This window comes from Cyprinus carpio, chromosome B12 (genome assembly GCF_018340385.1).
Source record: "Cyprinus carpio isolate SPL01 chromosome B12, ASM1834038v1, whole genome shotgun sequence".
Lineage (NCBI taxonomy): Eukaryota > Metazoa > Chordata > Actinopteri > Cypriniformes > Cyprinidae > Cyprinus > Cyprinus carpio.
In genome coordinates, this window is record NC_056608.1 from 4,674,876 (window position 1) to 4,698,272 (window position 23,397).

The 23,397-nt window shown below is 37.4% G+C and overlaps 2 pseudogenes; one reads left to right on the forward strand and one right to left on the reverse strand.

Moving 5' to 3' along the window:
- LOC122139028 lies at positions 1-17,706 on the reverse strand (annotated as a pseudogene).
- A 779-nt stretch (positions 17,707-18,485) lies between these two features.
- Positions 18,486-20,409, forward strand: LOC109099104 (annotated as a pseudogene).
- The last annotated feature ends 2,988 nt before the right edge of the window (positions 20,410-23,397 follow it).

Genomic DNA, 23,397 nt, shown 5'->3' on the forward strand with positions numbered 1-23,397 from the left:
TCTTTTCATTTCTTTGAGCCCGTTTTATACAATCCTCTCTTCTAATAGAGAGTTAAAGTCAACTGGAAATATAAAAATGGTGATAGTTCAAGAGTTTTTCACTGTAGGACTGCTGCTTTTTTCCATTTCTTTATCCTTTAGGAGGGCATTAAACACCTGATGAAGAGAAAGAGACGATAATAATTAATAATTACAATAATTGACAGAAATGTTAAAAGAATAGTTTCTCAATGGATTCTCTGCAGTGAATGGGTGCCCGTCAGAATGAGATTCCAAACAGCTGATAAAAAACATCACAACAATCCACACAATTCCAATCTTGTGAAGTGAAAACAGGAGATGGACTTTTTTCATCTGAGGAAGCGTTACTATGCATTATGGGCTGGTATTCTGGCCAGAAGCAATGGTTTTAAGTTAAAACACATTAAAGATGGATTTGTTTCTTACAAACATGCAGCTTTTGGCTTCACAAGATGTTAACTGATGGACTGGAGTGCTGTGGATTACTGTGATGTTTTTATCAGCTGTTTGGACTCTCATTCTGACGGCACCCATTCACTGCAGAGCATCCACTGGTGAGCAAGTGATGTAATGCTAAATTTCTTCAAATCTGCTCTCATCTAAATCTTGGATGGCTTGAAGATGAACAGATTTACAACACATTTTCATTTTTGGATGAACACCACACAAATCACAATGTTCTGTAGAAGAATAAAGTCCCCTGTAGTGTGAGCTGTGCTCAAAATAAAGGGTTAGTTTACCGAAAATATGAAAATTCTGCCCTTTCCTCAAAACAAATTAATTTTACTAGATATCTAATAATAGAAGTTATGCAAAAGAGTCTTTGAAGAGAACAAAATGTATCAGGGAGTGTATTTGCATTTAATTTCCTGCCTGCATTTCCCTCACAAACAAACTCCACAGGTTGATCGCTGTAACAGCTCAGACAGGAACTGACCTGTGTCCACTTCCTGTTGCCACTGATCATCTGAGTGTTGGCGATGCAGCTGAAAAGGCGTTCGGACGGCGTGTCCTCTGGGAGTCTGGTCAGGAACTGAGCGATGTGGATGAAGTCCATCTGCAGAAGCACTTCCTCGTAGAGCCGCAGAATCCCAAGCCCCGTGCGGAACAGGAACTCCTCCCCGTCTCTGCAGAACACGTCCCACACCCGACACGCCACATCCAGCGGCAGGGACTTAGTGTAGAGGGTGAAGATCCTGTAAACACAGATTTGGGAATGAAAAAGACAGTAATGCATCCAGGTGTTTTGTTTCGTCTTCTGGCTTTGAATGGAACGTAGCTTCAGGATCTACACCTAAATGTCACACGCTTACTCAGATTTCTTTCAGAACAAGATTTGTAAGAAGTGTTTTTTCTTCATCAGAGGGTTCTTCATGTACTCACCAGTCTATGAGATACAGGTCAGGCGTGAGGTTGGAACTCTTGAAGTGATTAAAAAGTCTCGGGAGGTTTTCCTCGAAAAAACACCTCAAACGCTGCAAAAGTACTTCAGCATCTAACAAGAAAGAGAGGACACAGAGTTAAAACAGCTCACTAATTCATGCAGAAGCTGTACGTGTCAAAATCCACTCAATCAATCCACCCAGAAATAAACTAGAATTAATATGAAGTCAAATAATATCTGTCTGGCATTTAAAAAGCAATTCTGCTGATTTGCAATAAAGGCATAATATTACCTAATTTCATGATGCCATTTGATGATGACTTCAGAAATATTAATATATCAATATTCAAAATATCATGTTTTTTGTTTTCCAAAATAAGAATTTTATGTGTGTCAATGTGTCTTCAATGCACTTAGCAAAATAGCAAAAGCAGTAAAATGTCAAAAAATGATATTTTAATGACAAAAAGTATTCATCAAGTGTCAATTAACTTTCAATCTGCAAAGAAATGAAAAAAAAAAATGGGAAATTAGGCATAAAAAGTCTTTAACAAACATATCAAACTCAACCCAGAAAAACATCAAATAATCTAACAAAAAGATGTAACTCGGCTCAGAGGAAGATGGGAATTGTGTCTTTGTGGCAGTTTTCTGTGAAATGATTTCAAATGTATCATATGTGACCCATTTGATCCTCTGAAAGCTGAATAAATAAGCTCTCCATTGATGTATGGTTTTATTAGGATGGGACAATATTTGGCCGAGATACAACTGTTTGAAAATCTGGAATCTGAGGGGAGCAAAAAAAACTCAAAATACTGAGAAAATCGCCTTTAAAACTGGTCCAAATTAAGTTCTTAGCAATGTATATTACCAATCAAAAAATTTAGTTTTGATATATTTATGTTAGGATATTTACAAAAAATCTTCTTGGAACAAGAGCAAAACAGAAAAATCGATAATTTTGACCCATACAATGTTTTTTTTTTTTTTTGGCTTTTGTTAAAAATATACCTCAGTGATTTAAGACTGGTTTTGTGCTCCAGGGTCACATATTTTGTGAGAAAGTATGACATGCAAGAGCAAAACAGGCAACTGTTTTGGAATCAGAATCAGAAAAAAAATGGTTATAAAAGCAGTAAGCAGCATTTTAGTAAGAAATGGATATTGGGTTTCATTCAACAAATATGATGCAGGGGCCAGGGCAGTGTTATGTCTTGTCTCTCAGTTTAATATCTGTAAAGCAAAAAAGATGCTGTCGACAGAGCTTGACTTGTTTTGAACCTGACACATTCCTTTAAAATGATGTAAACAATCGGAGCGTCTATAAAATGTTGCGTGTGGAGGGACAGTACCAGCTCATGGTCCACTCTGAAGAAAGCCATCTGACAGGGTTTGTTGAGGAGATTGGTGAAGGCGATGAAAGCCTCAGCCTCCTCCAGGTTGAGAATCAACACAGCAGCTATGAAGGACATTCCCTGAACCTGCAGCCAAATAAAGACATTTCATCATCGGCTACTGGCTGTAATGAGGACAGGCCCTTCGAATAAGGTACGGGATTAAACTAGTTTCTATACACAATTTTTTATTAACGCACAAATTTAGAAACATCAATGCTTTATTTAACTCACATTTGCAGTTCTGCAAGGTTGGGGGTCGGTAAGAATTTAATGCTTTTATTTAGCAAGGATGCATGCATTAAATTGATAAAAAGTGACAGTAAAGATATTCATAATGTTACTAAGGATTTCTGTTTCAAATGAATTCTGTTCAGTTGAACTGTCTATTAAAGCAAAGATTCCTGAAAATAAAAGGTATCATTGTTTCCACAAAAATACGATGCAGCACAACCGTTTTCAACATTGATAGCAATCAAATGCTTCCTAAGCAGCACATTAGAATGATTTCTGAAAGATCACGTGACACTGAAGACTAGAGTAATGATGCTAAAAATTCAGCTTTGCATCACAGGAATAAATTACATTTTATAATATATTACAAAATATATAAGAATATATTATTATTTTGAGTTACAGTTTTTACTCTATGTTTGATTAAATAAATGCAGCTTTGGTGAGCATAAGAAACTTCTTTCAAAAATAATAATAATAAAAAAAAATCTCACCAACCCCAAACTTAAAATATATGGAACACCTGATTAAATACAGCTATCCTATCAAGTTTTATGATAGTTCAAGCACTTTTGACATTGCTAACACATGAAACTGCTCAGAGGAAATGTTTTTATAAGCAAATGAGAAACAAGAGAGGAACGCATAAGATCTTTGTAAATATTGGCTCATTGTTATATGGTTCATTTTTTGTTTTTTGACCCTTGTACATGATCACTCACATATCCCACGTCAGGTCTGTAGCAGGTGTAAGCGCCCAGAACGCTGTGCAGGAGATCATGGTACGGCCCACCCTAACACAAGAGAGAGCAACAGTAGTCACTAACAATATTTACAGTTATCCTGATACCATAACAGTGACAGGAGGAGTGCGAACAGTACCTTCTGGAAGATGAAGAGTGGTGGAAATGTGCGTGAGATGTCCAGTTTGATCAGATCCAGACTGGACTCACGGTCGGCACTGTCTGCTGTAACAACCACAACATTACTCAACATTACTCCAAAATATCACATCATAGCTGAAGTATTTACAGATTCTGTTCCAACTCTATTGCTCCTACATCTACATCACAATCGTCCTGTGATACTCTACAGTGGAAATAACAGGCACGTCTGGTGTTTTAAGTGTACTGCTGGAGGCTAACACCGGCCAAAACAGTCTGAGTGCTGTGATGAGGGCCAGATGTGTAAGTGAGGATGTGTTTGTGTTCAAACTTTCTGAAAAACCAGCTTTATTAACAGATTCATTGAGACCCATCAAAGAACGAAGCGCTGAGGCTAATAAAACAGCATTTTATAGAGTACACGGGCTGGAAGGCATAGTAGAAAACAAAAACAAGAATTAGCATGTGATTAGCAAGTCTGGGCTTGTAGCACAGGAAAGAAATAACCACCATTTCAGTAAAAAGAGGAGGAAGGCAACCGGGGAGAACTGAAAGTCAGACGCTCGCATACAGTACACACACACACACCAGCACTGCATTTCCTCACCGATGAACTTCTGTGAGACCAAGACCAAAACTGAATGAAAAGTTGGTCAGTTTGCAATTACCGGCATAGTGGATTGTTAAAAACCATTCAGTTTCAGACTGATTCGATAAAACAAACATTCAAATTGTGAAATTAGCTCATCTGATTCATTGAACCTGAACCAATAAACTTCAGTAAAAGACTGAGTGTTAAAACCATTTCAAATTTTGGACTGATTCGATAATAATCCATTTTGACCGAATTGTGAATCAGCTAAACAGATTCACTGAACCAACTGAGCTTTCGTCAGGTTCCAATTACAGGATAAGCAGAGTGGGTTGTAAAAACCCATTCGAGCCAATTTGCATTTTGTCAGTTTATAGTTACTAAAATGGCTAATGGATCATTTAGGGAGCTTTCACACTAGCACTTTTGGTGTGCACCTGGTTCGTTTGGATGATTTGAATACCTGAGTTCACTTAAAAAGGGTGGTCTGGGGTACAGTTCATGTGAACTCCGGTACGGTTCGCTGCTGATGTGAACGCAAATCGTACCAAATCGTGGAAGTGAAAACGCTATTAATGATGTATTATTTGATAAACGTGTGTTTTGTGTGTGTGTTTCACTCACTTTCCTGACGAGCATGACTGACGCACTGCATGCAGTGAGCTGTATGTCTCATATCTGTTCACCTTCAGCGTTCTTTAGAGCATTTGTAGTGCATTCGAAAAGGCCCGTTCACACCAAGGACGATAACTATAAAGATAACGATAAAGATATAGTTCTAAAAAATCGTTTTCAGTATTTCAGTATTAAAGAACAGAGTCCACACCACAACTATAACGACAAAAAGAAAGAAAAATGATATCGTTGGAATCACTTTCAAAATGATTTTTTTTCCAGCTGATGAACGATAAAAAATTGACAGCCAATCAGAATCCATCCTGCTGTAACAAACTCGAGAATTTAAAGTGCCAAACGAGCGTGCGCTTAGAATAAACAGAAGATATCGTTCGCTGGTGTGGACGCTAATATCGTTATCTTTATAGTTATCTTTATAGTTATCTTCCTTGGTGTGAACGGGCCTTAAGACAGATTTAAGTGCCTTTATGTACTGAAGCTTTGGAAACAAAACCAATGGTTCAAAAAACATAAATATATAAAAATGAAGAAAGCAACTATGCATTTTGCTGCCTTCTCCTGCGCCGTCGTTACTAAGCAAGGTGGCTTGATGACACAACAAACCACGGTTCGGACCCAAATAAAATAATATGAACGCAGTCCAGCGGGGGCAGGGGAGGGGGGAGCAATCAACCAGGCAAGTGAACCAAGTGTGAAAGCACCCTTAGATTGACTTGAGGATTGGTTAAACTAATTCATTAAACCACTTTCTGTCAGTTTGCAATTACTGGCGTATAAGCAGTGTATTGTTAAAAAACATTCAAATCCAGGCTGATTCGCTAGTGAATCATTCAGACGAACTACGAATCAGCTCACCTGATTCACTGAACCAATTCAAACTCAGCAGACTCAAACATACAGACTGAATTGTAAATTGGCTCAACTGACTAAGCGAACCAATTCAGATTCTGTCAGTTTACAATTACTGGACAAACATAGAGTATTGTTAAAACCCATTTAAACTCAGACTGATTCCCTTATGAAACATACAGACTGAATTGTGAATCGGCTCAACTGATTCACTTAAAAAACCAAAACTATAAACACATTAATAATACAAAACTAGGGCTGTCAAATGATTAATCACGATTAATCACATCCAAAATAAAAGTTTTGTTTACATAATATATGTGTGTATACTGTGTATATTTATTATGCATATATAAATACACACACATGCATGTATATATTTAAGAAGAATATGTTATGTTTATATATTAAATATATTTATATATAATATAAAATACAAGAATATAAATATATAAATGTATATACATGTAAATATTTTCTAAATATATAATTTATGTGTGTGTACTTATATATACATAATAAATATACCCTGTACACATACATATATTATGTAAACAAAACTTTAATTAGTTCGAGTGATTGGCATGTCTAAATGCTCCAACAGCCCTAGTTAAAACCCATTTAAATTCAGACCTATTCACTCATGAATAATTCAGATCGAATTGTGAATTAGTTCGAGTGATTGGCATGTCTAAATGCTCCAGTGGGCTGTGCGAGGGATGACAGACGTACCATCTGACTCCATCTCACTGCCTGTCTCCCTGAAGCTCTTCCAGCGCTCCTTGGCCCGCGAGAGAAAGATCTCGTACAAATCTGAGAGGAGCAGAAAGGAAAAAGGGTTACAATTCTCAGACAGCATATCTCAGCTTTAATCATAAAACCTTAAAAAGGCAGATGAAATATCTGGTCTGTACGTTCGATTTAGCTTAGACTTTCACTTCTGCAGATCCTAAATGCAAAAATCGTTTTCTTTTGGGAGTGTCAGAAATAAACCCATCCAAATTTCATTACAAAGACGGTTTCAATATCGCTTCAGGCGGACCTGCACAGTGCAGTCTTGCATTCATTCATGTGAATACTGCATAATGACACACTTCAGACAGAATGTTTGCCTAAAAGGTTAAGCTAATCCTAGGCTTATCTGCATCTTCAAAGGTAGCTCTTCACTGACACATGAAAGAGAGAGTAAAATAGAAAAAAACCTGAGGTTATGTTCATCTCATTCCCAATGGCCAGACTCCAGACTTTCCCCCTCACGTTGGGGCGGAAGACCTTGCCACCACAGATCCCTCACACGCCGCGTACCACGCCTGAAGAAACACACACACAGCAGAGTGTAATAAAATGGGTTTATCTATATGCATAGGTATTAATATTTATTGGAACTTCCTATTGGGAACAAGCACTATGCTCTAGTTTTAGCAGTGTGTTTAACATAATTATCACTGCAGGTTGTGATAATGAAGTGCGGCCTGTCTCACATGCTCTCCCCAGTTGGGAAGGATTTCATTGTTCCAAACCACCATGGCATTAGCGATGCTTTCGGTCTGCCCTCCTGTTTAAATCTTTCCTTCATCTGCTTTTTCTTCTTCTGTGCCTCCTTCAGCTCTGTGAACAACATTCATATTACCTCACATTAAAGTTTAGCAAGGCAGAGTGTTTCATTAAGTGCATTCCTGACTAAATGAAATCGCACATTTCCACGTTTGATGACCACCTTGGTCTTGGCAAGGGAAAGATACGCTAGTGTGACGAGTGTGTTTTGTATGGGTGAACCTCCGGAAAACATGTCTGGGTCACATTCATGCAAATCCAAGCTCCTTATAATAATAAAAAAAAGAGACTATTTTGCATTTTTTATGACAGTTATGCATATTTGTCCAACATTATTGTTATCATAATGGTTCCAAATGGTTTATTTTATTTTATTTTAGGTTTTAATTCCTATTATTTTTAGTGGGTGATTTTCAAATCATTTCTGTAACATGTTTAATTTTTAAAACATTTAATAATTCAGATGGGCTTATCTGAATTTTTAATCCTAGAACCACCATCATAATGTATAAAACATTTAATAATTCAGATGGGCTAATTTGAATAGCAATATATTTTCTTCTTATTACAGAATTAAAAAAATTCAAAATGTATGCATTTAAATATTCATTGCATTAATACAATGAGAAGAACTTCACAATATTTTTTTTTTTAAAAAAGTTAACTTTTCTATGAATTATAAATTACTTATGATGCTCCTCATTTGCATAAACCATCTGTTTTTGGGACAAAATATGACCCAGGTGTGTTCTTGACATGTTTAATGAGATTTAGCAATATTTAAGCCAAATTAAAACAATACTAACTCGGTACACTAAAAATACATAAATAAATATATAAATGGCCATAGAATTTACTATTTTCACTCAGAAATTGTACAAATAATTACAAGGACATGGCAAGTAACGCTGAATTATAATGCAGTTCAACAAGGCTATTTACAAAGTGCTCTCAATTGTTTTGGTGCAAAAATCTGTTTAATTACTTAAAAAATTCAGCTATCATACTCATAATTCAGACTTTCTGTGATATTATATTTTGCACACAGAGGAAAAACTCGTACATTTGGCTCAAGGCCTTCTTCAGTGTGTAACATAAAATTAAATCTGAAATTCTGAAGTGGAAAGACTCAAATAGTATTTTCCTGCCAACTGTTTCCCAATAACCCTTGTTTAATAAATGTACCTCTTTTCTTGGCCTCTGCCACCATTTCATCATACTCCTGACGGTGACGCTGCGCTTCCTCCTCCGACTTAGCAGGGAGGTTCCTAAGGAAGGAAGCCAATGACTTCAGTTGGTTACAGCAACGGTCAATTAAATGTTTCAAATATACCGCCTAGAAACCCGGTCAGCATTGACATGTTTGAGAAACAACATGTCACTGAGTCACTATGTCCACTAACGTATACTGGAAGTTTATCTCATGGTTTGGCTGACACGCTCACATTTCACTGCTCATTTATTCTTCATAAGGACTTGCGTGGCGAAATACAACCCAGTCTGTGCTAAGTCTTATTTATAGGCCTTTGTTTGGGAAAGATGAGCTTCTCGAGGTTTGCTTGGATATATGTATCCGGAACAACTTAGGAGGGTGACAATACCTATACCTGTACTCTCCTGGAAGGACCTCAAAGACTCCCACAACTGAATCTTACAGTTGAATCAATGCAGAAAACATATTGACATTATATTTCGACTAGACTGTTTTTTCCCAAGGGTTTGGCTTTTTAAAAACTCTTTTATAGTCAACAGATTATTCCACACTGCAGCTATAGTCAACTTGGAAGAGACAGCTTTTATTTTGTGCTGTACCTGGTCAGGGAACAGTTTTATGTGATACTCACGCGGGACGGTCCTCTAATATGAGCGCTGTGGTGGACAATGGTTCGAATTCCAGGTTCTTCCGTTGGCCCGATTTAGACACCTTGGCCTCGTACTCCTGTGAGAAGAGCAACAGGTCAGGTTTAGATGCGTCTGGACAGAAATCGCAGGCTCGTGAGAGTTGAACATGAGAAGGCAGGTGGCAGACGTGTGAAGACGAAGCGCATGGGTCAGTGTGTGTGATGTTTACAGCTACAGAGAGAAAGGCTGGTCATGTGAAAGTTTGGTGCTTTGTTCATATGAGGAAGTGTGAGGACACCTGAACGTTTCAAACCCCTCGTGCTGCTTTAACGGAATTGTGTAAAAACCACATCTAACCACAGAGGTGTTTTCTGAGAACGGTCGGCCTGGTTTTTTTGGTGCGGTTCCTCTTCTTGTACCATCCTACAGCACAAGCTCAGTTATCATTACTGACTGAACAGCAGCACAAAGACTCTTCCCTCATCTGTCTGAGAAGCTTCTACAGATGTCAATGAACAATATATGAATGGGGGACCTTTTTCAAAGAAATGTGGGTGAAGACAGGAAGCAGTCAGAGAAGAGAGGACAGAGGATCAACTGCTGCTTATCATGCACAGTTTAGCTGCTTGATATCAGAAGAAGAACATTTAGGGTTCATACTAAAGAGCTGCATATTTACATATCCAGACTTATGGATCAACAATAAAACATTTTCTGCTGGTCCACTCGATTTGTTGATTTGCCCCCATTAAAAAAGGAATTATCTTTTTTTTTTTTAGCAACCTATATGATTCAATTAACATTCAATATCTAATTTAATTATATATATAATAATAATTCATTATTTATTTTATTTTATATAATAATATAATATTAAATATTTTAATATTTTAAAATTTTAATATAAATACAGATTTTTACCTACCCAAAATAATTATATTTTAAATAAATGTCAAATTTTCCCTACTATTTATTCTTTAGAAAAGACAAATTTACAAAATATTTTTTCATGAAAATAAAAAATATTTTCATTAAAGGTAAAATTTGTCCTGTTTCTTTAACTATTTGTTTTTTTTTTCCCCCACTTTTTTCCTTTAAAAAAAAAAGAACAGTTTACCTAATTTATCTAGCAAAAAAATACACTTACGAATGCCCAAAACAAAATTTCATAACATTTTCTACAAAGTCTTGACAGTAAAAAAAAAACAATAAACTATTTTTTTAGAACATTTATTAATGTATTTACAAACACACTTTACATTTGTGGTTCAATAATATTAATTAGTGCATTAAGTATAATGAACTAACAATAAACTATTTTTTTAGAACATTTATTAATGTATTTACATTTATAAACAATATATACCTTCAGTGAATTTCATAACTTTATATTCCATATAATGTTCATTGTTAATTCATTGTTGTCCCATAATACATTAACAGAACTTAAAATGTTAAAAATATATTGGTAAATGTTGAAATTAATCATTTATATTAATAAATGCCTGTAATATATTGTTTCATTGTTTAGTTCACGTTAGCTGTTGCAATAACTTTCACCCAAAAATGTTAAAACTCAATTTCTTGTGTGAAACGCAAAAAAAAGATTTTTAAGGGAATATTCACACACAGCTATTTTCCATAAAACAACCAAATTTTTAAAAGTATTCTCACACAGAAAAAAAAAAAAAAAAAAAAAAATCATAAAAAAAAAAAAAAAAAAAAAAAAAAAAAAAAAAAGTTTTGTTTTAAATGTGTCTCATTTCACAAAAAAGGAAACCATTTATCACCTAAAAAACTAGAGACAAATCACAAAACTTCAACTTTGCAAAAGTGCAAATTAAATTTAGCAGCTACATGAAAGATTTTCAGTAAATAACTGCTTAAATTTCACTCTGTTCCTTACACAAAACTATCAGACAACTTCATAAGACGCGGAACAGAGCACACAAGTTTGGATGGCCTGGTCACCGGTATGATTTAACTATGGAAAAGAGCAGCGTGAACAGTCTTCAAAATATCTTATTTTGCATTCTACGGGAAGACAAGTCATACACTTTTAATATGACATAAGCATGAGTAAATGACTTTATTTTTGGGTGAACTATCCTTTCAACATAGCAAATGTGACAGCACTAGTAAAGCAAGCATGTCACGTGACGCGCAAGTGGCTGAAATGACTGATGGGAAGTGAAGGCGTACAACTCCGTGCACAGAACAGACATGAAGGAGAGCTCACTCTAGAAAACAAACGTCATACCCCTGAACTTAAGAGATTGGGTTGTAGATACAGATGTGAGATTGCCAGGGTTACCTTCCTGAAGAGAGAGCAAAATGAGAGAAATACAGTACATATAGCAGAAATAATGGCCTGGCCTTTAAAACTGTGCTGACTGAGGAGGAGTTTATGCTGACATGATTTAGTGGAGCGATAAGTCGTGACAGCGAGATCTGCTGTTTACTGAATGGCCTTTATTCTGACTGGATCCGGTTTTTCTTCTTATTTGTGTGTAGTTTTTTTTAAAATCAATAAACAGAAGGAACTGAGCAGTTCGGCTGTTAGTAATCTAAGAGAGCCGTGTGTGTGACTGAAGATAAGAGGGGGAGAGACAGCGTGAGGCCGTGCATTAAATAAAAACATTAAACATGTGCGTTTGTTCAGCTAAAAATATGTGCTGAGTCTGACCTCGAAATGACCTTCCTGGTCTTTCTTCTAAAAACACAGATGCACTAATATCCTGAATGGAAATGAAGCCGGCTGTACTCCACACACTGCAGCCGAGCTTGATTCAGCCCGGATCAGGCCTCAGCACACAGACTGACACACACTCTCTTAGAGCTACTGTAGTCTAGTTTGCCTAAACGACAGAAGTGAAACTTGTAAAAAGATGTCTGGTGAGATGAACTGAATTGTTTCTGGTTAGACAGCACCAAAAGCAGAACTGTTAAAAACCGTTTCTTCCAGAATCCAAACACCTTTCACAGGCGGGTGAATTGAGAAGATTTACCAGCCTACAGACCTATCTATTCTCACAGTTTTTATCAGCTCAGCTCTGTCTAGTGTTGTTTTATTTATTATTTAGTTTTGCCACTGTTTATGCTGTTTGCCTATTAATGAATGATTTTTTGAAACTGTCATGTCTTCACATCATTTTTTTTTCCATCATACAGTGACGCTACAGTTTTCACTTAGCAAAAAAAAAAAAGCCCACACAAAAAAGAAAACAATAAACAGCTATTTAAAATATTGATAAAGCAGTTCTATGAAGACTCTCGATCTGAATCAGGTGTGAACAGACCTGCTGAATGGTTTTGGAGTCTTTGGGAGGACTCTCTCTCAGTGGGACCTTTCCAAACAGTTTCCATCCCGGTGCACTCTGGGCCTCTCTCTGCTTTCGGGAGAACAGATTTCTGGCAAAGACAATCATCACAGAGCATCTGTCAAAGCCTGGAAAAACTGCACTGACAATGCACAAAAATAACTGCAAGTGCAACAAGTCAGACAACCCTGATAGTGTAAGTCACTGACTTGAGAAGAACGCCACCACAGCCTGTGAACTGAGATAAAGCACAAGCTAATTATGAAAACCGTGAAGCATGAAATGTGAAGAAATGTTCCTCTTTTGCAGAAACACAGCTGTTGAGACTGAAATGCGATCTGCAACTGAGCTGAACTGTAACGTGCATTGTGAAATATGAGGAAATTCATAGTTCAAGCTTCCAGTCTGCTCAGTAACCGGGAAGGAGACAGAATCTTGGTCAAAAACTGTTTACTTTTCAAGTGTTATGTGTTTGAAAGAAAAAAACAAAAAATTCTTGAAGAAAGTGTCTTTTGAGAAGATTCTTCTTTTTTACCATAATACATTGATATTTTAAAGGGACAGACCAGTTAAAAAATGTAATTTTATCACTATTTACTATTTACCCATGTCATTTTCTTTGTTCCATGAAAAAAAAAATAATAAAATAATTATACAAAAATATCTTAGTTGCAATTTGTTTATGCAGTGAAAGTAGATGTTGATTTATGAGATTAAAAAAAAAAGGCTAATTCTATAGTACTTTAATATCCTTTTAAAGCTGAAATATAAATCACCATCCACTTTTGAAGAAGAACGGCTTATTAAAATCTCCTTTTGCATTTCATGGAAAAAGAAAATAAATGATCAATTTTGGGGTAAAACATGCCTTTAAATGAACAGTACAAACCATTTAAGAAATAAATTAATTAAAAAACTATTCTACATATGCTTTAAAACTTTTTTATGAATATTGAAAAACAGATATATGAGACATGAGATAATGTATATGAAAAGTTGAGGTTAGCTGAGCTTGTAAAACAAAATAAATGCTTGTAGAAAACACTTTTTACCCACCACACACACACACACACACACACACACACACACACACCACACACACACACACACACACACACATTTATATATACTCTCTAAGAAAACATAAATAAGTATGGTGACCCATACAAACAATCAAACTTCTGATTATAACCAATTCGAAGTGCACAAAGTGAGTGAAAGTGACGTGACATTCAGCCAAGTATGGTGACCCATACTCAGAATTAGTGCTCTGCATTTAACCCATCCGAAGTGCACACACACAGAGCAGTGAACACCACACACACACTGTGAACACACACCCGGAGCAGTGGGCAGCCATTTTATGCTGCAAGCGCCCCGGGGAGCAGTTGGGGGTTCGATGCCTTGCTCAAGGGCACCTAAGTCGTGGTATTGAAGGTGGAGCGAGAACTGTACATGCACTCCCCCCACCCACAAATCCTGCCGGCCCAAGACTCGAACTCACAACCCTTCGATTGGGAGTCCAACTCTCTAACCATTAGGCCACGACTTCCCCACATAAACACTCTAGTTTGTCATTAATTCCATTTTGATCATCTAATTAACTTTCTGATAGGCTCAATGTAACATGTACCTGCGAATTGTGGTTCTCATATTTAGCTAAAGCAGTATTTCATATGAAGCAAAACTGTATAGCATAACAATACCTGCTGAAGATCTCAGAGATGCCGTGTTTCCTCTGGCTGAGAGTCAGATCTGCGACAGCAACCTCAGCACACCAGGGATGTTTTGTCTGGGGCGCTCTGACGTCGACTGCTCTCATAAGTGTTCCTGGGTTTCAGACTCACGTCCGTGAAGCTCGGGTCATCAGGTCTATCTGATGAGGAGAAGGTCTCGTCATCGTCCGGACTGAGAGGAGCAGAGTCAGTGTTGAGGAAAGTGCTGGAGGAAAACGTCCTGAGAGAGAGACCTTCAGAACAACTTCTTGTATTGTTAAACACTGAATTTCGGGCATCTTTTGGGTCTTCCGAGCTAGTAGTTTGGTCTTCAGATGCATCTTGAGGTGGAGGCGCAGAAGCAACGGCATCCAGCCACCACCTCTCGGAGTCTGCCAACAGTTCTCCGTTTGCAATCACAGTCAGTTTTCTTCTGGAATTCAAGTAGCTTCCTGCAGGATGAGATGATTTCACTGCATGTCCATTTGGGGAGCTTAGCACCACATGGCTGGGTTACTGGTCTGATGCTGTACTTTATCACATGACTCTGGCACCTCGTGGTCCTTGGCTGCTGTGCAATTGGCCTTTCTCTCTCCCTGCGTCGTTCCAGTATGGGAGAACATGCCTTGTATTATGTTCTTCTTGCTGTCTATAACATCTGCGATGCGTGGGAGGTGGTCTGCCCTCCTCAGCACCCCTGCCTCCAGAGGAAGACGACTCCACCATCAGCTTCACAGGTGAATCTACAGAATGCCCACAATGCTCGGAGATGACACTGCTCTTCTGGACCCCGCTGGGTGGATAACCTAAAATAAACCAATTTTAAAATATATGCAGTGAAATATTTTGCATGTTTCAAATCCTGCTAAGCAGTCTACCAAGAAGACTGCACTTCAGAGCATGACGGACATGTTTGAAACATTTGATTCATTGTTTTCGGTCATCGTGTTTCATTTTTGATTCAGTATTTTAGGCATTAAAGATCACATATGTGTTGGGACATCTGAGTCAGTATTTTGAGTCAGTACATTTCATAATCACATTTGGAATGTTTGCTTTAGTATTTTGGGGCATGACAGAACATTCCATCCAAGCACTGATTCAGTATTTTTAAGCACCGTTGGAATCGTTCAGTTCAGAGTTTCTGAACATCAGAATGTTTGAAACACATTGTGTTCAGTATTTGGGCATCATATTTGCATTTTTAACATTCAAATTGAAGATTTGATTCAGCATCTTAGATGAGCATCAGAATCATGTTTGGAATGTTTGATTCAGTAAATTGTTGAATTATTAATTCCATTTGGAATGTTAAATTGCAACATCCAATTTAGTTTTGATTTGAACATTATAACAGAGTTTTAAAATGTTTGGTTAAAAAAAAAATCAGCTTTGCTGAACATCATAATCATAATTTTGTACATAATCCCATATAAAAAATTTGATATTAATAACATAATCACATCTGAAACGTTTGATTAAAATATAATATTCAGCCAAAAACCACACAATTAAAACATCAAATTCACACTTCATTAAAAACATGCATCATAATTCCATTTGGAACATCTGATTAACCTGTTTTGAACAACATGCTTACTTTCAGAAAGTTTGATTCCGTATTTTAATGCATGATAGAGCATTCAATAAGAACATGCGATTCAGCACTTTTTGCCATTGTTGTACTCGAACGCTCAGTTTGAATTTTATGATCATTTGGCATATTCTATTTAGTATTTTGAGCATCATAATCGTACTCTTGTTCATGACATTTGATTCGAACTTTGGATTCAGCAGCTTAGCAGAGCATCAGAATCAATCTGATTCAACATTTTGTTGCATATATTCCATTTGTAATATTAAATTCAATTCAGATTTAACTGATAGCATTTTTTTTTAATTCGAACATTTAATTCAGCTTTGTTGAACATGATTTACGAACACGTTTAGAATGCTATATTTAGTAATTTAGTGCATGAACATTACATCCACGCTTTCGATTCAGTAGTTTAGGGGACCGTTGATCTCGAATATTCATTGAGGCTTTTTTTTTTTTTTTAAATCATAACTTTTAGAATATTTTATTTAGTATTGTTGGCTTCATACGCACATTTAAAACATTTAATTCAAACATTTGATTCATAATCAGGTTTGTAGCATTTATTCTTGTAGAGAATATCCTTATTATTCCATAATTATTATCTGTGTGGAGAAAAGTTGTGTTATTATATTAGGGACCAGGCCAAGAGCATCTGCTTATGGAAATTAGACAGTTTGTAAGGGATATTTGAGACATTATAATTACAGAGAAAAAGAAAATTCAGGTCACCAACTTTAGAAAAGATATAATTAGGGATCATACTCCAAAGTGAAGAAGGATTTTCAAGAAAATTCTTAAGCCAATTACTGATAATTGGTTCGAAAAAGACCTTCTTTTAGTTGGTCAGCTTTTTAACTCACAAGACCTACTCTAATAAAACACTCCGATTTTTTACAGAAATATAATATTCCTGAATCTGCTGATGAATATGCGATTGTTTTCAATGCCATTCGCTCTGGTGTGTCTTTTCTGATGCAAGGTGCTACATTTTCATGGCCATGTACGTATACACTGACTTTAACTCAGATGATCGTAAGTGTATGCTTTTCTGTAGACCAATAAAAAAAAAATTACTGTAAAATCAGAGCTCTCTTCCAGAGAGAGAGAGATCAACAGTTCCTTACCTTATACATTATTGGAATAATATTGTGGAGAATGTTCAATGGAAGAAAGTATGGTCCTTGCCTCGCAAGCATCTGCTTACCAATAAAACAAAGGAAATAACATTTAAATTAATTCACAAATTTTATCCAAATAAAGCCTTTCTTAAGAGATGTAAGTCTGACACTGATTTGCAGTTTTTGTCAATCTTCTGAAGAAGACTTCATTTATTTGTTTTGGCAATGTGATAACACTTTGTCTCTGTGTTTACAATTGTAATTGTTATTTTTTCTTTAATAATAATAATACTAATAAAACACGTTTGTAGCGTTTGAATCGAACATTCGATTCAGCTCAGTATAAGATGCGCATCATAATCAAGTTTAGAACCACTTGATTCAGCATTTTGTATCATGACAGGCGAGTCTTGATACAATTTTAATTCAGAACGTTCTGAAAGCGTGTAAAGAAGCTACGTAGACGGCTGAATACGGTTTGAAAGACACAGCCAATCCTGCATTACTGTCAAAGAAGAGCTACTAATATAAGAGCAAGTGACAGTACAGTACATACCCATCGGGCCGCAGCCCAATTCCTGAACCAAGATCGAGCAGCAACAAATGACCTCTACTGTAGTCCTCTTTTAAAAAAAAAAAACATCCAGTCAGGAATGTGTCTGTCTCAGTTTGCTCTCATATAAAGGAAATATATCTGCACGGGTTCATCCCCAGTCTTTTCCCATCTCATTCAACAAAATCCTCTTGTGGACTGACAGCCGAGGCGCTGTGACATTAGTTCAGTGTTGTACTCCGCTCTTCTTTCACCATGACGCCTACTCACACTGTCCTCCACCATACTAACAGGAGAAATATTAATAGTACGCAAATACCGTGAGTTCATAGACATGTCCGCTTCAAAACATCAACGCTTTCCTGTCTCGCACCGGTAGATGACCGCATCCTGACCGTGATCCGAAGCCATCTTGAAATTCCAGTGACGTCATTCGATGCGTTCCTAACAGGAGAGTCCACGCGCCGCCTGCTGGATATATTCAACAACACACAACCAGAAGATGCAGGCTACACAGAGAAATACTGCACTGTGCATACACCGCAAAGAATGATTGCACAGCTACACAATATGTTGTTAAACTGTGCTTCACAACTTAATTTCAAACAACTGTTAACGACAGGCTGAAACTAGTACTTTTTCAGTCACCAAAAATAATAAATAAATAAATACATACATACATATATATATATATATATATATATACATACATATATATTTAGATAGATAGATAGATAGATAGATAGATAGATAGACGGATAGACAGATAGATAGATAGATAGATAGATAGATAGATAGATAGATAGATAGATAGATAGATAGATAGATAGATAGATAGATAGATAGATTTCAATATGTGTATCAGAAATCATGTTGATATACTGAAGTGGAGCTGCGTTCTATTACTTTTCTGTTTTCTGTAACTCAGTGAGCGAACTCACACTCAAGTCGAACCCTAACCGATCTCTCTCTCTCTCTCTCTCTCTCTCTCTCTCTCTCTCTGTTTACAGCGGAGAGAGTGCTGCCCCATTCCCTCTGTTCAGCAGGAGCGCGATGACACTTTGTAAGAAGAGACCTTTCGAAAAAGAGATTCCCTGGAAAACAGAGGAACTGGTGACGCGAGGAGCCAATTGAATATGATCTGTCTGCTCTGGGTCCAGAGGAAGCCCCATGGAGAGCGATGGTGCAGACAGGGACAGCTCCGGTGTGGGTGTCCGCGCGCTGACGGGCTGCGCTCTCTGCGCGCTCATCCTCTCCACGCTGCTGGGGAACACGCTCGTGTGCGCCGCCGTCATCAGATTCAGACACCTCCGATCCAAAGTCACCAATTTCTTCGTCATATCCCTCGCAGTTTCCGATCTCTTCGTGGCTGTTCTGGTCATGCCGTGGAAAGCAGTCTCTGAAGTGGCCGGCTGCTGGCTCTTTGGGAGCTTTTGTGACACTTGGATAGCTTTTGATATCATGTGCTCAACGGCGTCTATCCTCAACCTGTGCATCATCAGTTTGGACAGATACTGGGCCATCTCAAACCCCTTTCGTTACGAGCGCAAAATGACCCAAAGGATGGCGTTTATAATGATCGGGATGGCGTGGACACTTTCCGTCCTGATCTCTTTCATTCCGGTCAGACTGAACTGGCACAGGGCTGAGGATCACAGCGCGCTCTTGAACCTCACCGTCAGCTCGGAGGACTGCACGGCGACTTTAAACAGGACTTATGCTATTGCATCTTCACTTATAAGCTTTTACATCCCTGTTATAATCATGATAGGAACATATACGCGGATCTACCGGATCGCGCAAACGCAGATCCGGAGGATCTCCACTTTGGAGAGGGCGGCATTGCACATGCACGACTGCGCGAGCGAACAGTCGCTGAAAACCACGTTTAAGAAAGAAACCAAGGTGTTGAAAACGCTTTCCATCATCATGGGGGTGTTTTGTGTTCTGCTGGCTGCCCCTCGTCCTTAACTGCATCGTGCCATTCTGTGACCTGGACACTCTTGGAGACTCTCTTTGCGTGAGCAGCACCAAACATCAACTTCTGACACCTACTTGTCCAACTCATCGCCCAATTCATCGCTCAACCCGGTCATCTACGCGTTCAACGCGGATTTCCGCAAAGCTTTCAGCACTATTTTGGGCTGCAACCGGCTCTTCGCGTCTTCTGCGGTGGAGACGGTGAACTTCACCAACGAGCTGGTGTCCTACCATCACGACACCACTCTGCTCCACAAGGACGCGCAGGGCGTTTCCAACCCGCAGTGCCTGGTTCTGGTCCCCGGTCATCATGAGGGACACGTGGACTTACCTTTCGACAAGGTCTCGGTCGTGTCCGATTCGTCTCGTATCCAGCGGAACGGGCTGCTGCCAGGCCTAGAGCAGCAGGAGGGAGAGATGGAGATTTCCCTGGACATGATGCCCTTCACCTCCGCAACACTGAGCGACTGCTGTGGGATTCCAGGTCAAATTGAGGAGTGTTGACCTCATTTCATTCCATACGAACCTATTAACTGCATCAGAATTAATATGCATACATGACCTCGTTTTATTTTCGTATCCCATTCCAAAAATACTCAGGCCCAAATGTAAAATTGATGTCACGTGATGAACCAAACCCCATAACAATCAGAACAGGTTTGGAGAAATGTAGCATTACATCACTTGCTCATCAATGGATCCTCTGCAGTGAATGGGTGCCGCCAGAATGAGAGTCCAAACAGCTGATGAAAACATCACAACAATCCACAAGTAATCCACACAACTCCAGTCCATCAAGTAATATCTTGTAAAGTTAAAATCTGTGTGTTTGCAATAAACAACAATATTTAGATGTTTTTAACTTCTGGCCAAAATAAAAGACCTTCAACAATAATATTGCTTTTGTCCAGTGAAAAAGTCATCTAGTCTGAATGAGGGAGGGATAAAATGCACAGATCAAGCCCAGTTACGAGAGAAAACAATACAAAACAGTTCTAAAGAAATATGCTGGTGGATTTTGATGTGAGAGGACAACAGGAGGTGGACTTTTTCACTGGAAGAAGTGTTATTATGGATCAGACTTTTCTTTTGTCTAGAAACAATGGTTTAGTTAAAGCACATTAATGATGAATTTGTTTCTTACAATCATGCAGCTTTTTGCTTCAGAAGACATAACTTGATGGACTGGAGAGGTGTGGATTATTGTGATGTTTTTATCAGCTGTTTGGACTCTCATTCTGACGGAACCCATTCACTGCAGAGAATCACTTGGTGAAAGTGTTACTATTAATATATTAATATCTCAGAATCTAAAACAAAAACAATTACAATAAATCAACAAAAACAAATTTACATTAATATTAATGCATTATCCATTATCCACAATGTACAATGACTATTCACATTATAAAACCAATATCACTATATGTTTGTAAAGAATAACCGACAAACAGGCTCTTTTAAGCAATAAACTGCATTTAAATAGAATGTTAAGTACAAGCCTCTTTCAGACAGCACTATAAACTGTAATGGATTTGGAAGTGCACCATGATCCCCAATATAGGGGAAAAATTGGAGGTGAAAAGCCTTTGTGAGAACTGATGCATCTGCTGTCTACAGACACTTGATATTTACCCTCAAGGTTATTATTCTTATGAATGGTGTAAACACAACATATCAGAATATAAAAGGTTATTAAACCCTCATAACACTGAAGCTCTTCGCCAAATGAAGAAGTGCTCAGGGCATCTCAGCAGTTCATATTATTCCATCCTGACTCAAACACCACATGACACGAATCACAGGAAAGGAAACGTTTTTGCAGTTTGCAGACAATCCCGGCAGGGCAGACAATGTTCAGAATGTAGCAGTTGAGTCGATTTGTTTCATCATCTTCAGCGGTGAATTTAGGAAATGTTGTTTTTCCCAGTATGTATGTGATATTCTCAGGACCATGTGGCAATTAAAATAGCTCAGTAATGAAAATTAATCAAGGTTTTTCTGGAGAATGGTGTCATCACCAATCAACAATCCATTGTGCTTTTATGTACTTTTATGCGTCCCGTTCTATAAGTGACCGGAGACAATTTAAAAAGTTAAATATATACATGAAGAGTTATCTATTTTTTGGGTATACAAAAAGTTTTTAATAACTTATATGGTTCCAAATGATCTACTGAAATTTGGTCAAAAAGTGGAGGAAGAGTTATTAAAAAAATGTTTTTAATAGAATTCAAAGCAGGAAGTCGAGTGGAAATCGAAACCACTGTATTGTAATAAACATGATTAGAAAAAACTCCTTATATTAATCTCCTTACCAACTCTCAGCTTGGCATCAATAAATGTAAATCATCCAAAATGCACTGAAACTACAAAAACACCTCATGCGCATCTCAAATCAAGTCATTAACACTAGCAAAGCTTGTCAACCAACAGACACACTTTGTCACTCATAAAACAATGACCTAAAAAACTAACACCAGGTAGCATTCTACAACACATTTACTTAAAAACAGTTTTATTTCTGGGTCAATTTGTTCAAGTTATATGCTAAAAATATGCCAGCCTTGAAATATAATTAAACTGACAATTTTTCTTGTAAGACTATTTTCCTGCATGCAGTTTTAAAGTTTTAAAAACCTGTGCATGTATTTTCTGTGAGCCGTGTGACTTATTTACTCGAAACATGACATCTCCCCGATTAAATGTCAGAATGCAAATGAAAGTTTGCAAATGAAAGGTCAGGTCAATGGATGATGTGTGTTGTACAGTATATGGAAGATTTTAACAAGGAAGAAAGGAACAAATGTTTACAGCAGTCAGTGGAAATGAATGCAGCAAACTGAGCATTGAGAGAATATGCTTAAAATTCATTCCTGCACTGTACAGAAGGCTTCTGGTTAAAAAAGAAAAACATGTCACTTCTTCCTCTCAAAGGTCAAGAAACACTGGAGCTGTATGCACAGTGCAAAACGCACAGCTGTCACACTGAAAAACAGGGTGAATCTCAAGAACATTTCCAAGACATTTAAAAAAAGACAAATAAATATATAAAGCTAAAAAAAAAAAATTCTTATTACTGTAAAATGGAAAAAACAACAACATTTGTACATAATAGTATTTGTTTTATTGCTTTTTATTTAATAATTAGGCTATGTGTTATTTTTTATGTAATGTTAATATGACCTGGATGTGTTTTAATGCTAATTTTAATTATTAACTCTTCCTTTCTCAAGAGTAATACTGGACACTACATTTGATGCACACACTGGGATATATTTTGATTTCTTTCAGGTCAGGACTATGTTCTACCCTGTCTGTCTTTCTTTTCCCCAAACACACTGCATTTAATCTCATGCAAATGAACCTCAGGTGTTGCTATCTGAATTCTCATCATTGTTTGATTCTAGTCTATAATTGAAGTTTACATCAAAAGTTTCTTTCAGAGTTGGAGCAGCTGGGAATGTCACAGTATGACTTCATCACATCATCTCGTGATGAATTCCTGTGTAGAATATTTATTGTTTTCTACAGACATTAATCTTACAGCTGCGTTGGATTGGTTTTGTGCATTTGAGCAAGTTATTGTTATTGAGGTTAATACTACTTCATGAATTTGAATAGTGCAGAATTTTAAAGGAATAGTTCACAAATGAAATTGTACTCACCCTATAAGGCAATCTGAGATACTGATGAGGGATTGGAAAAATGTAGCATT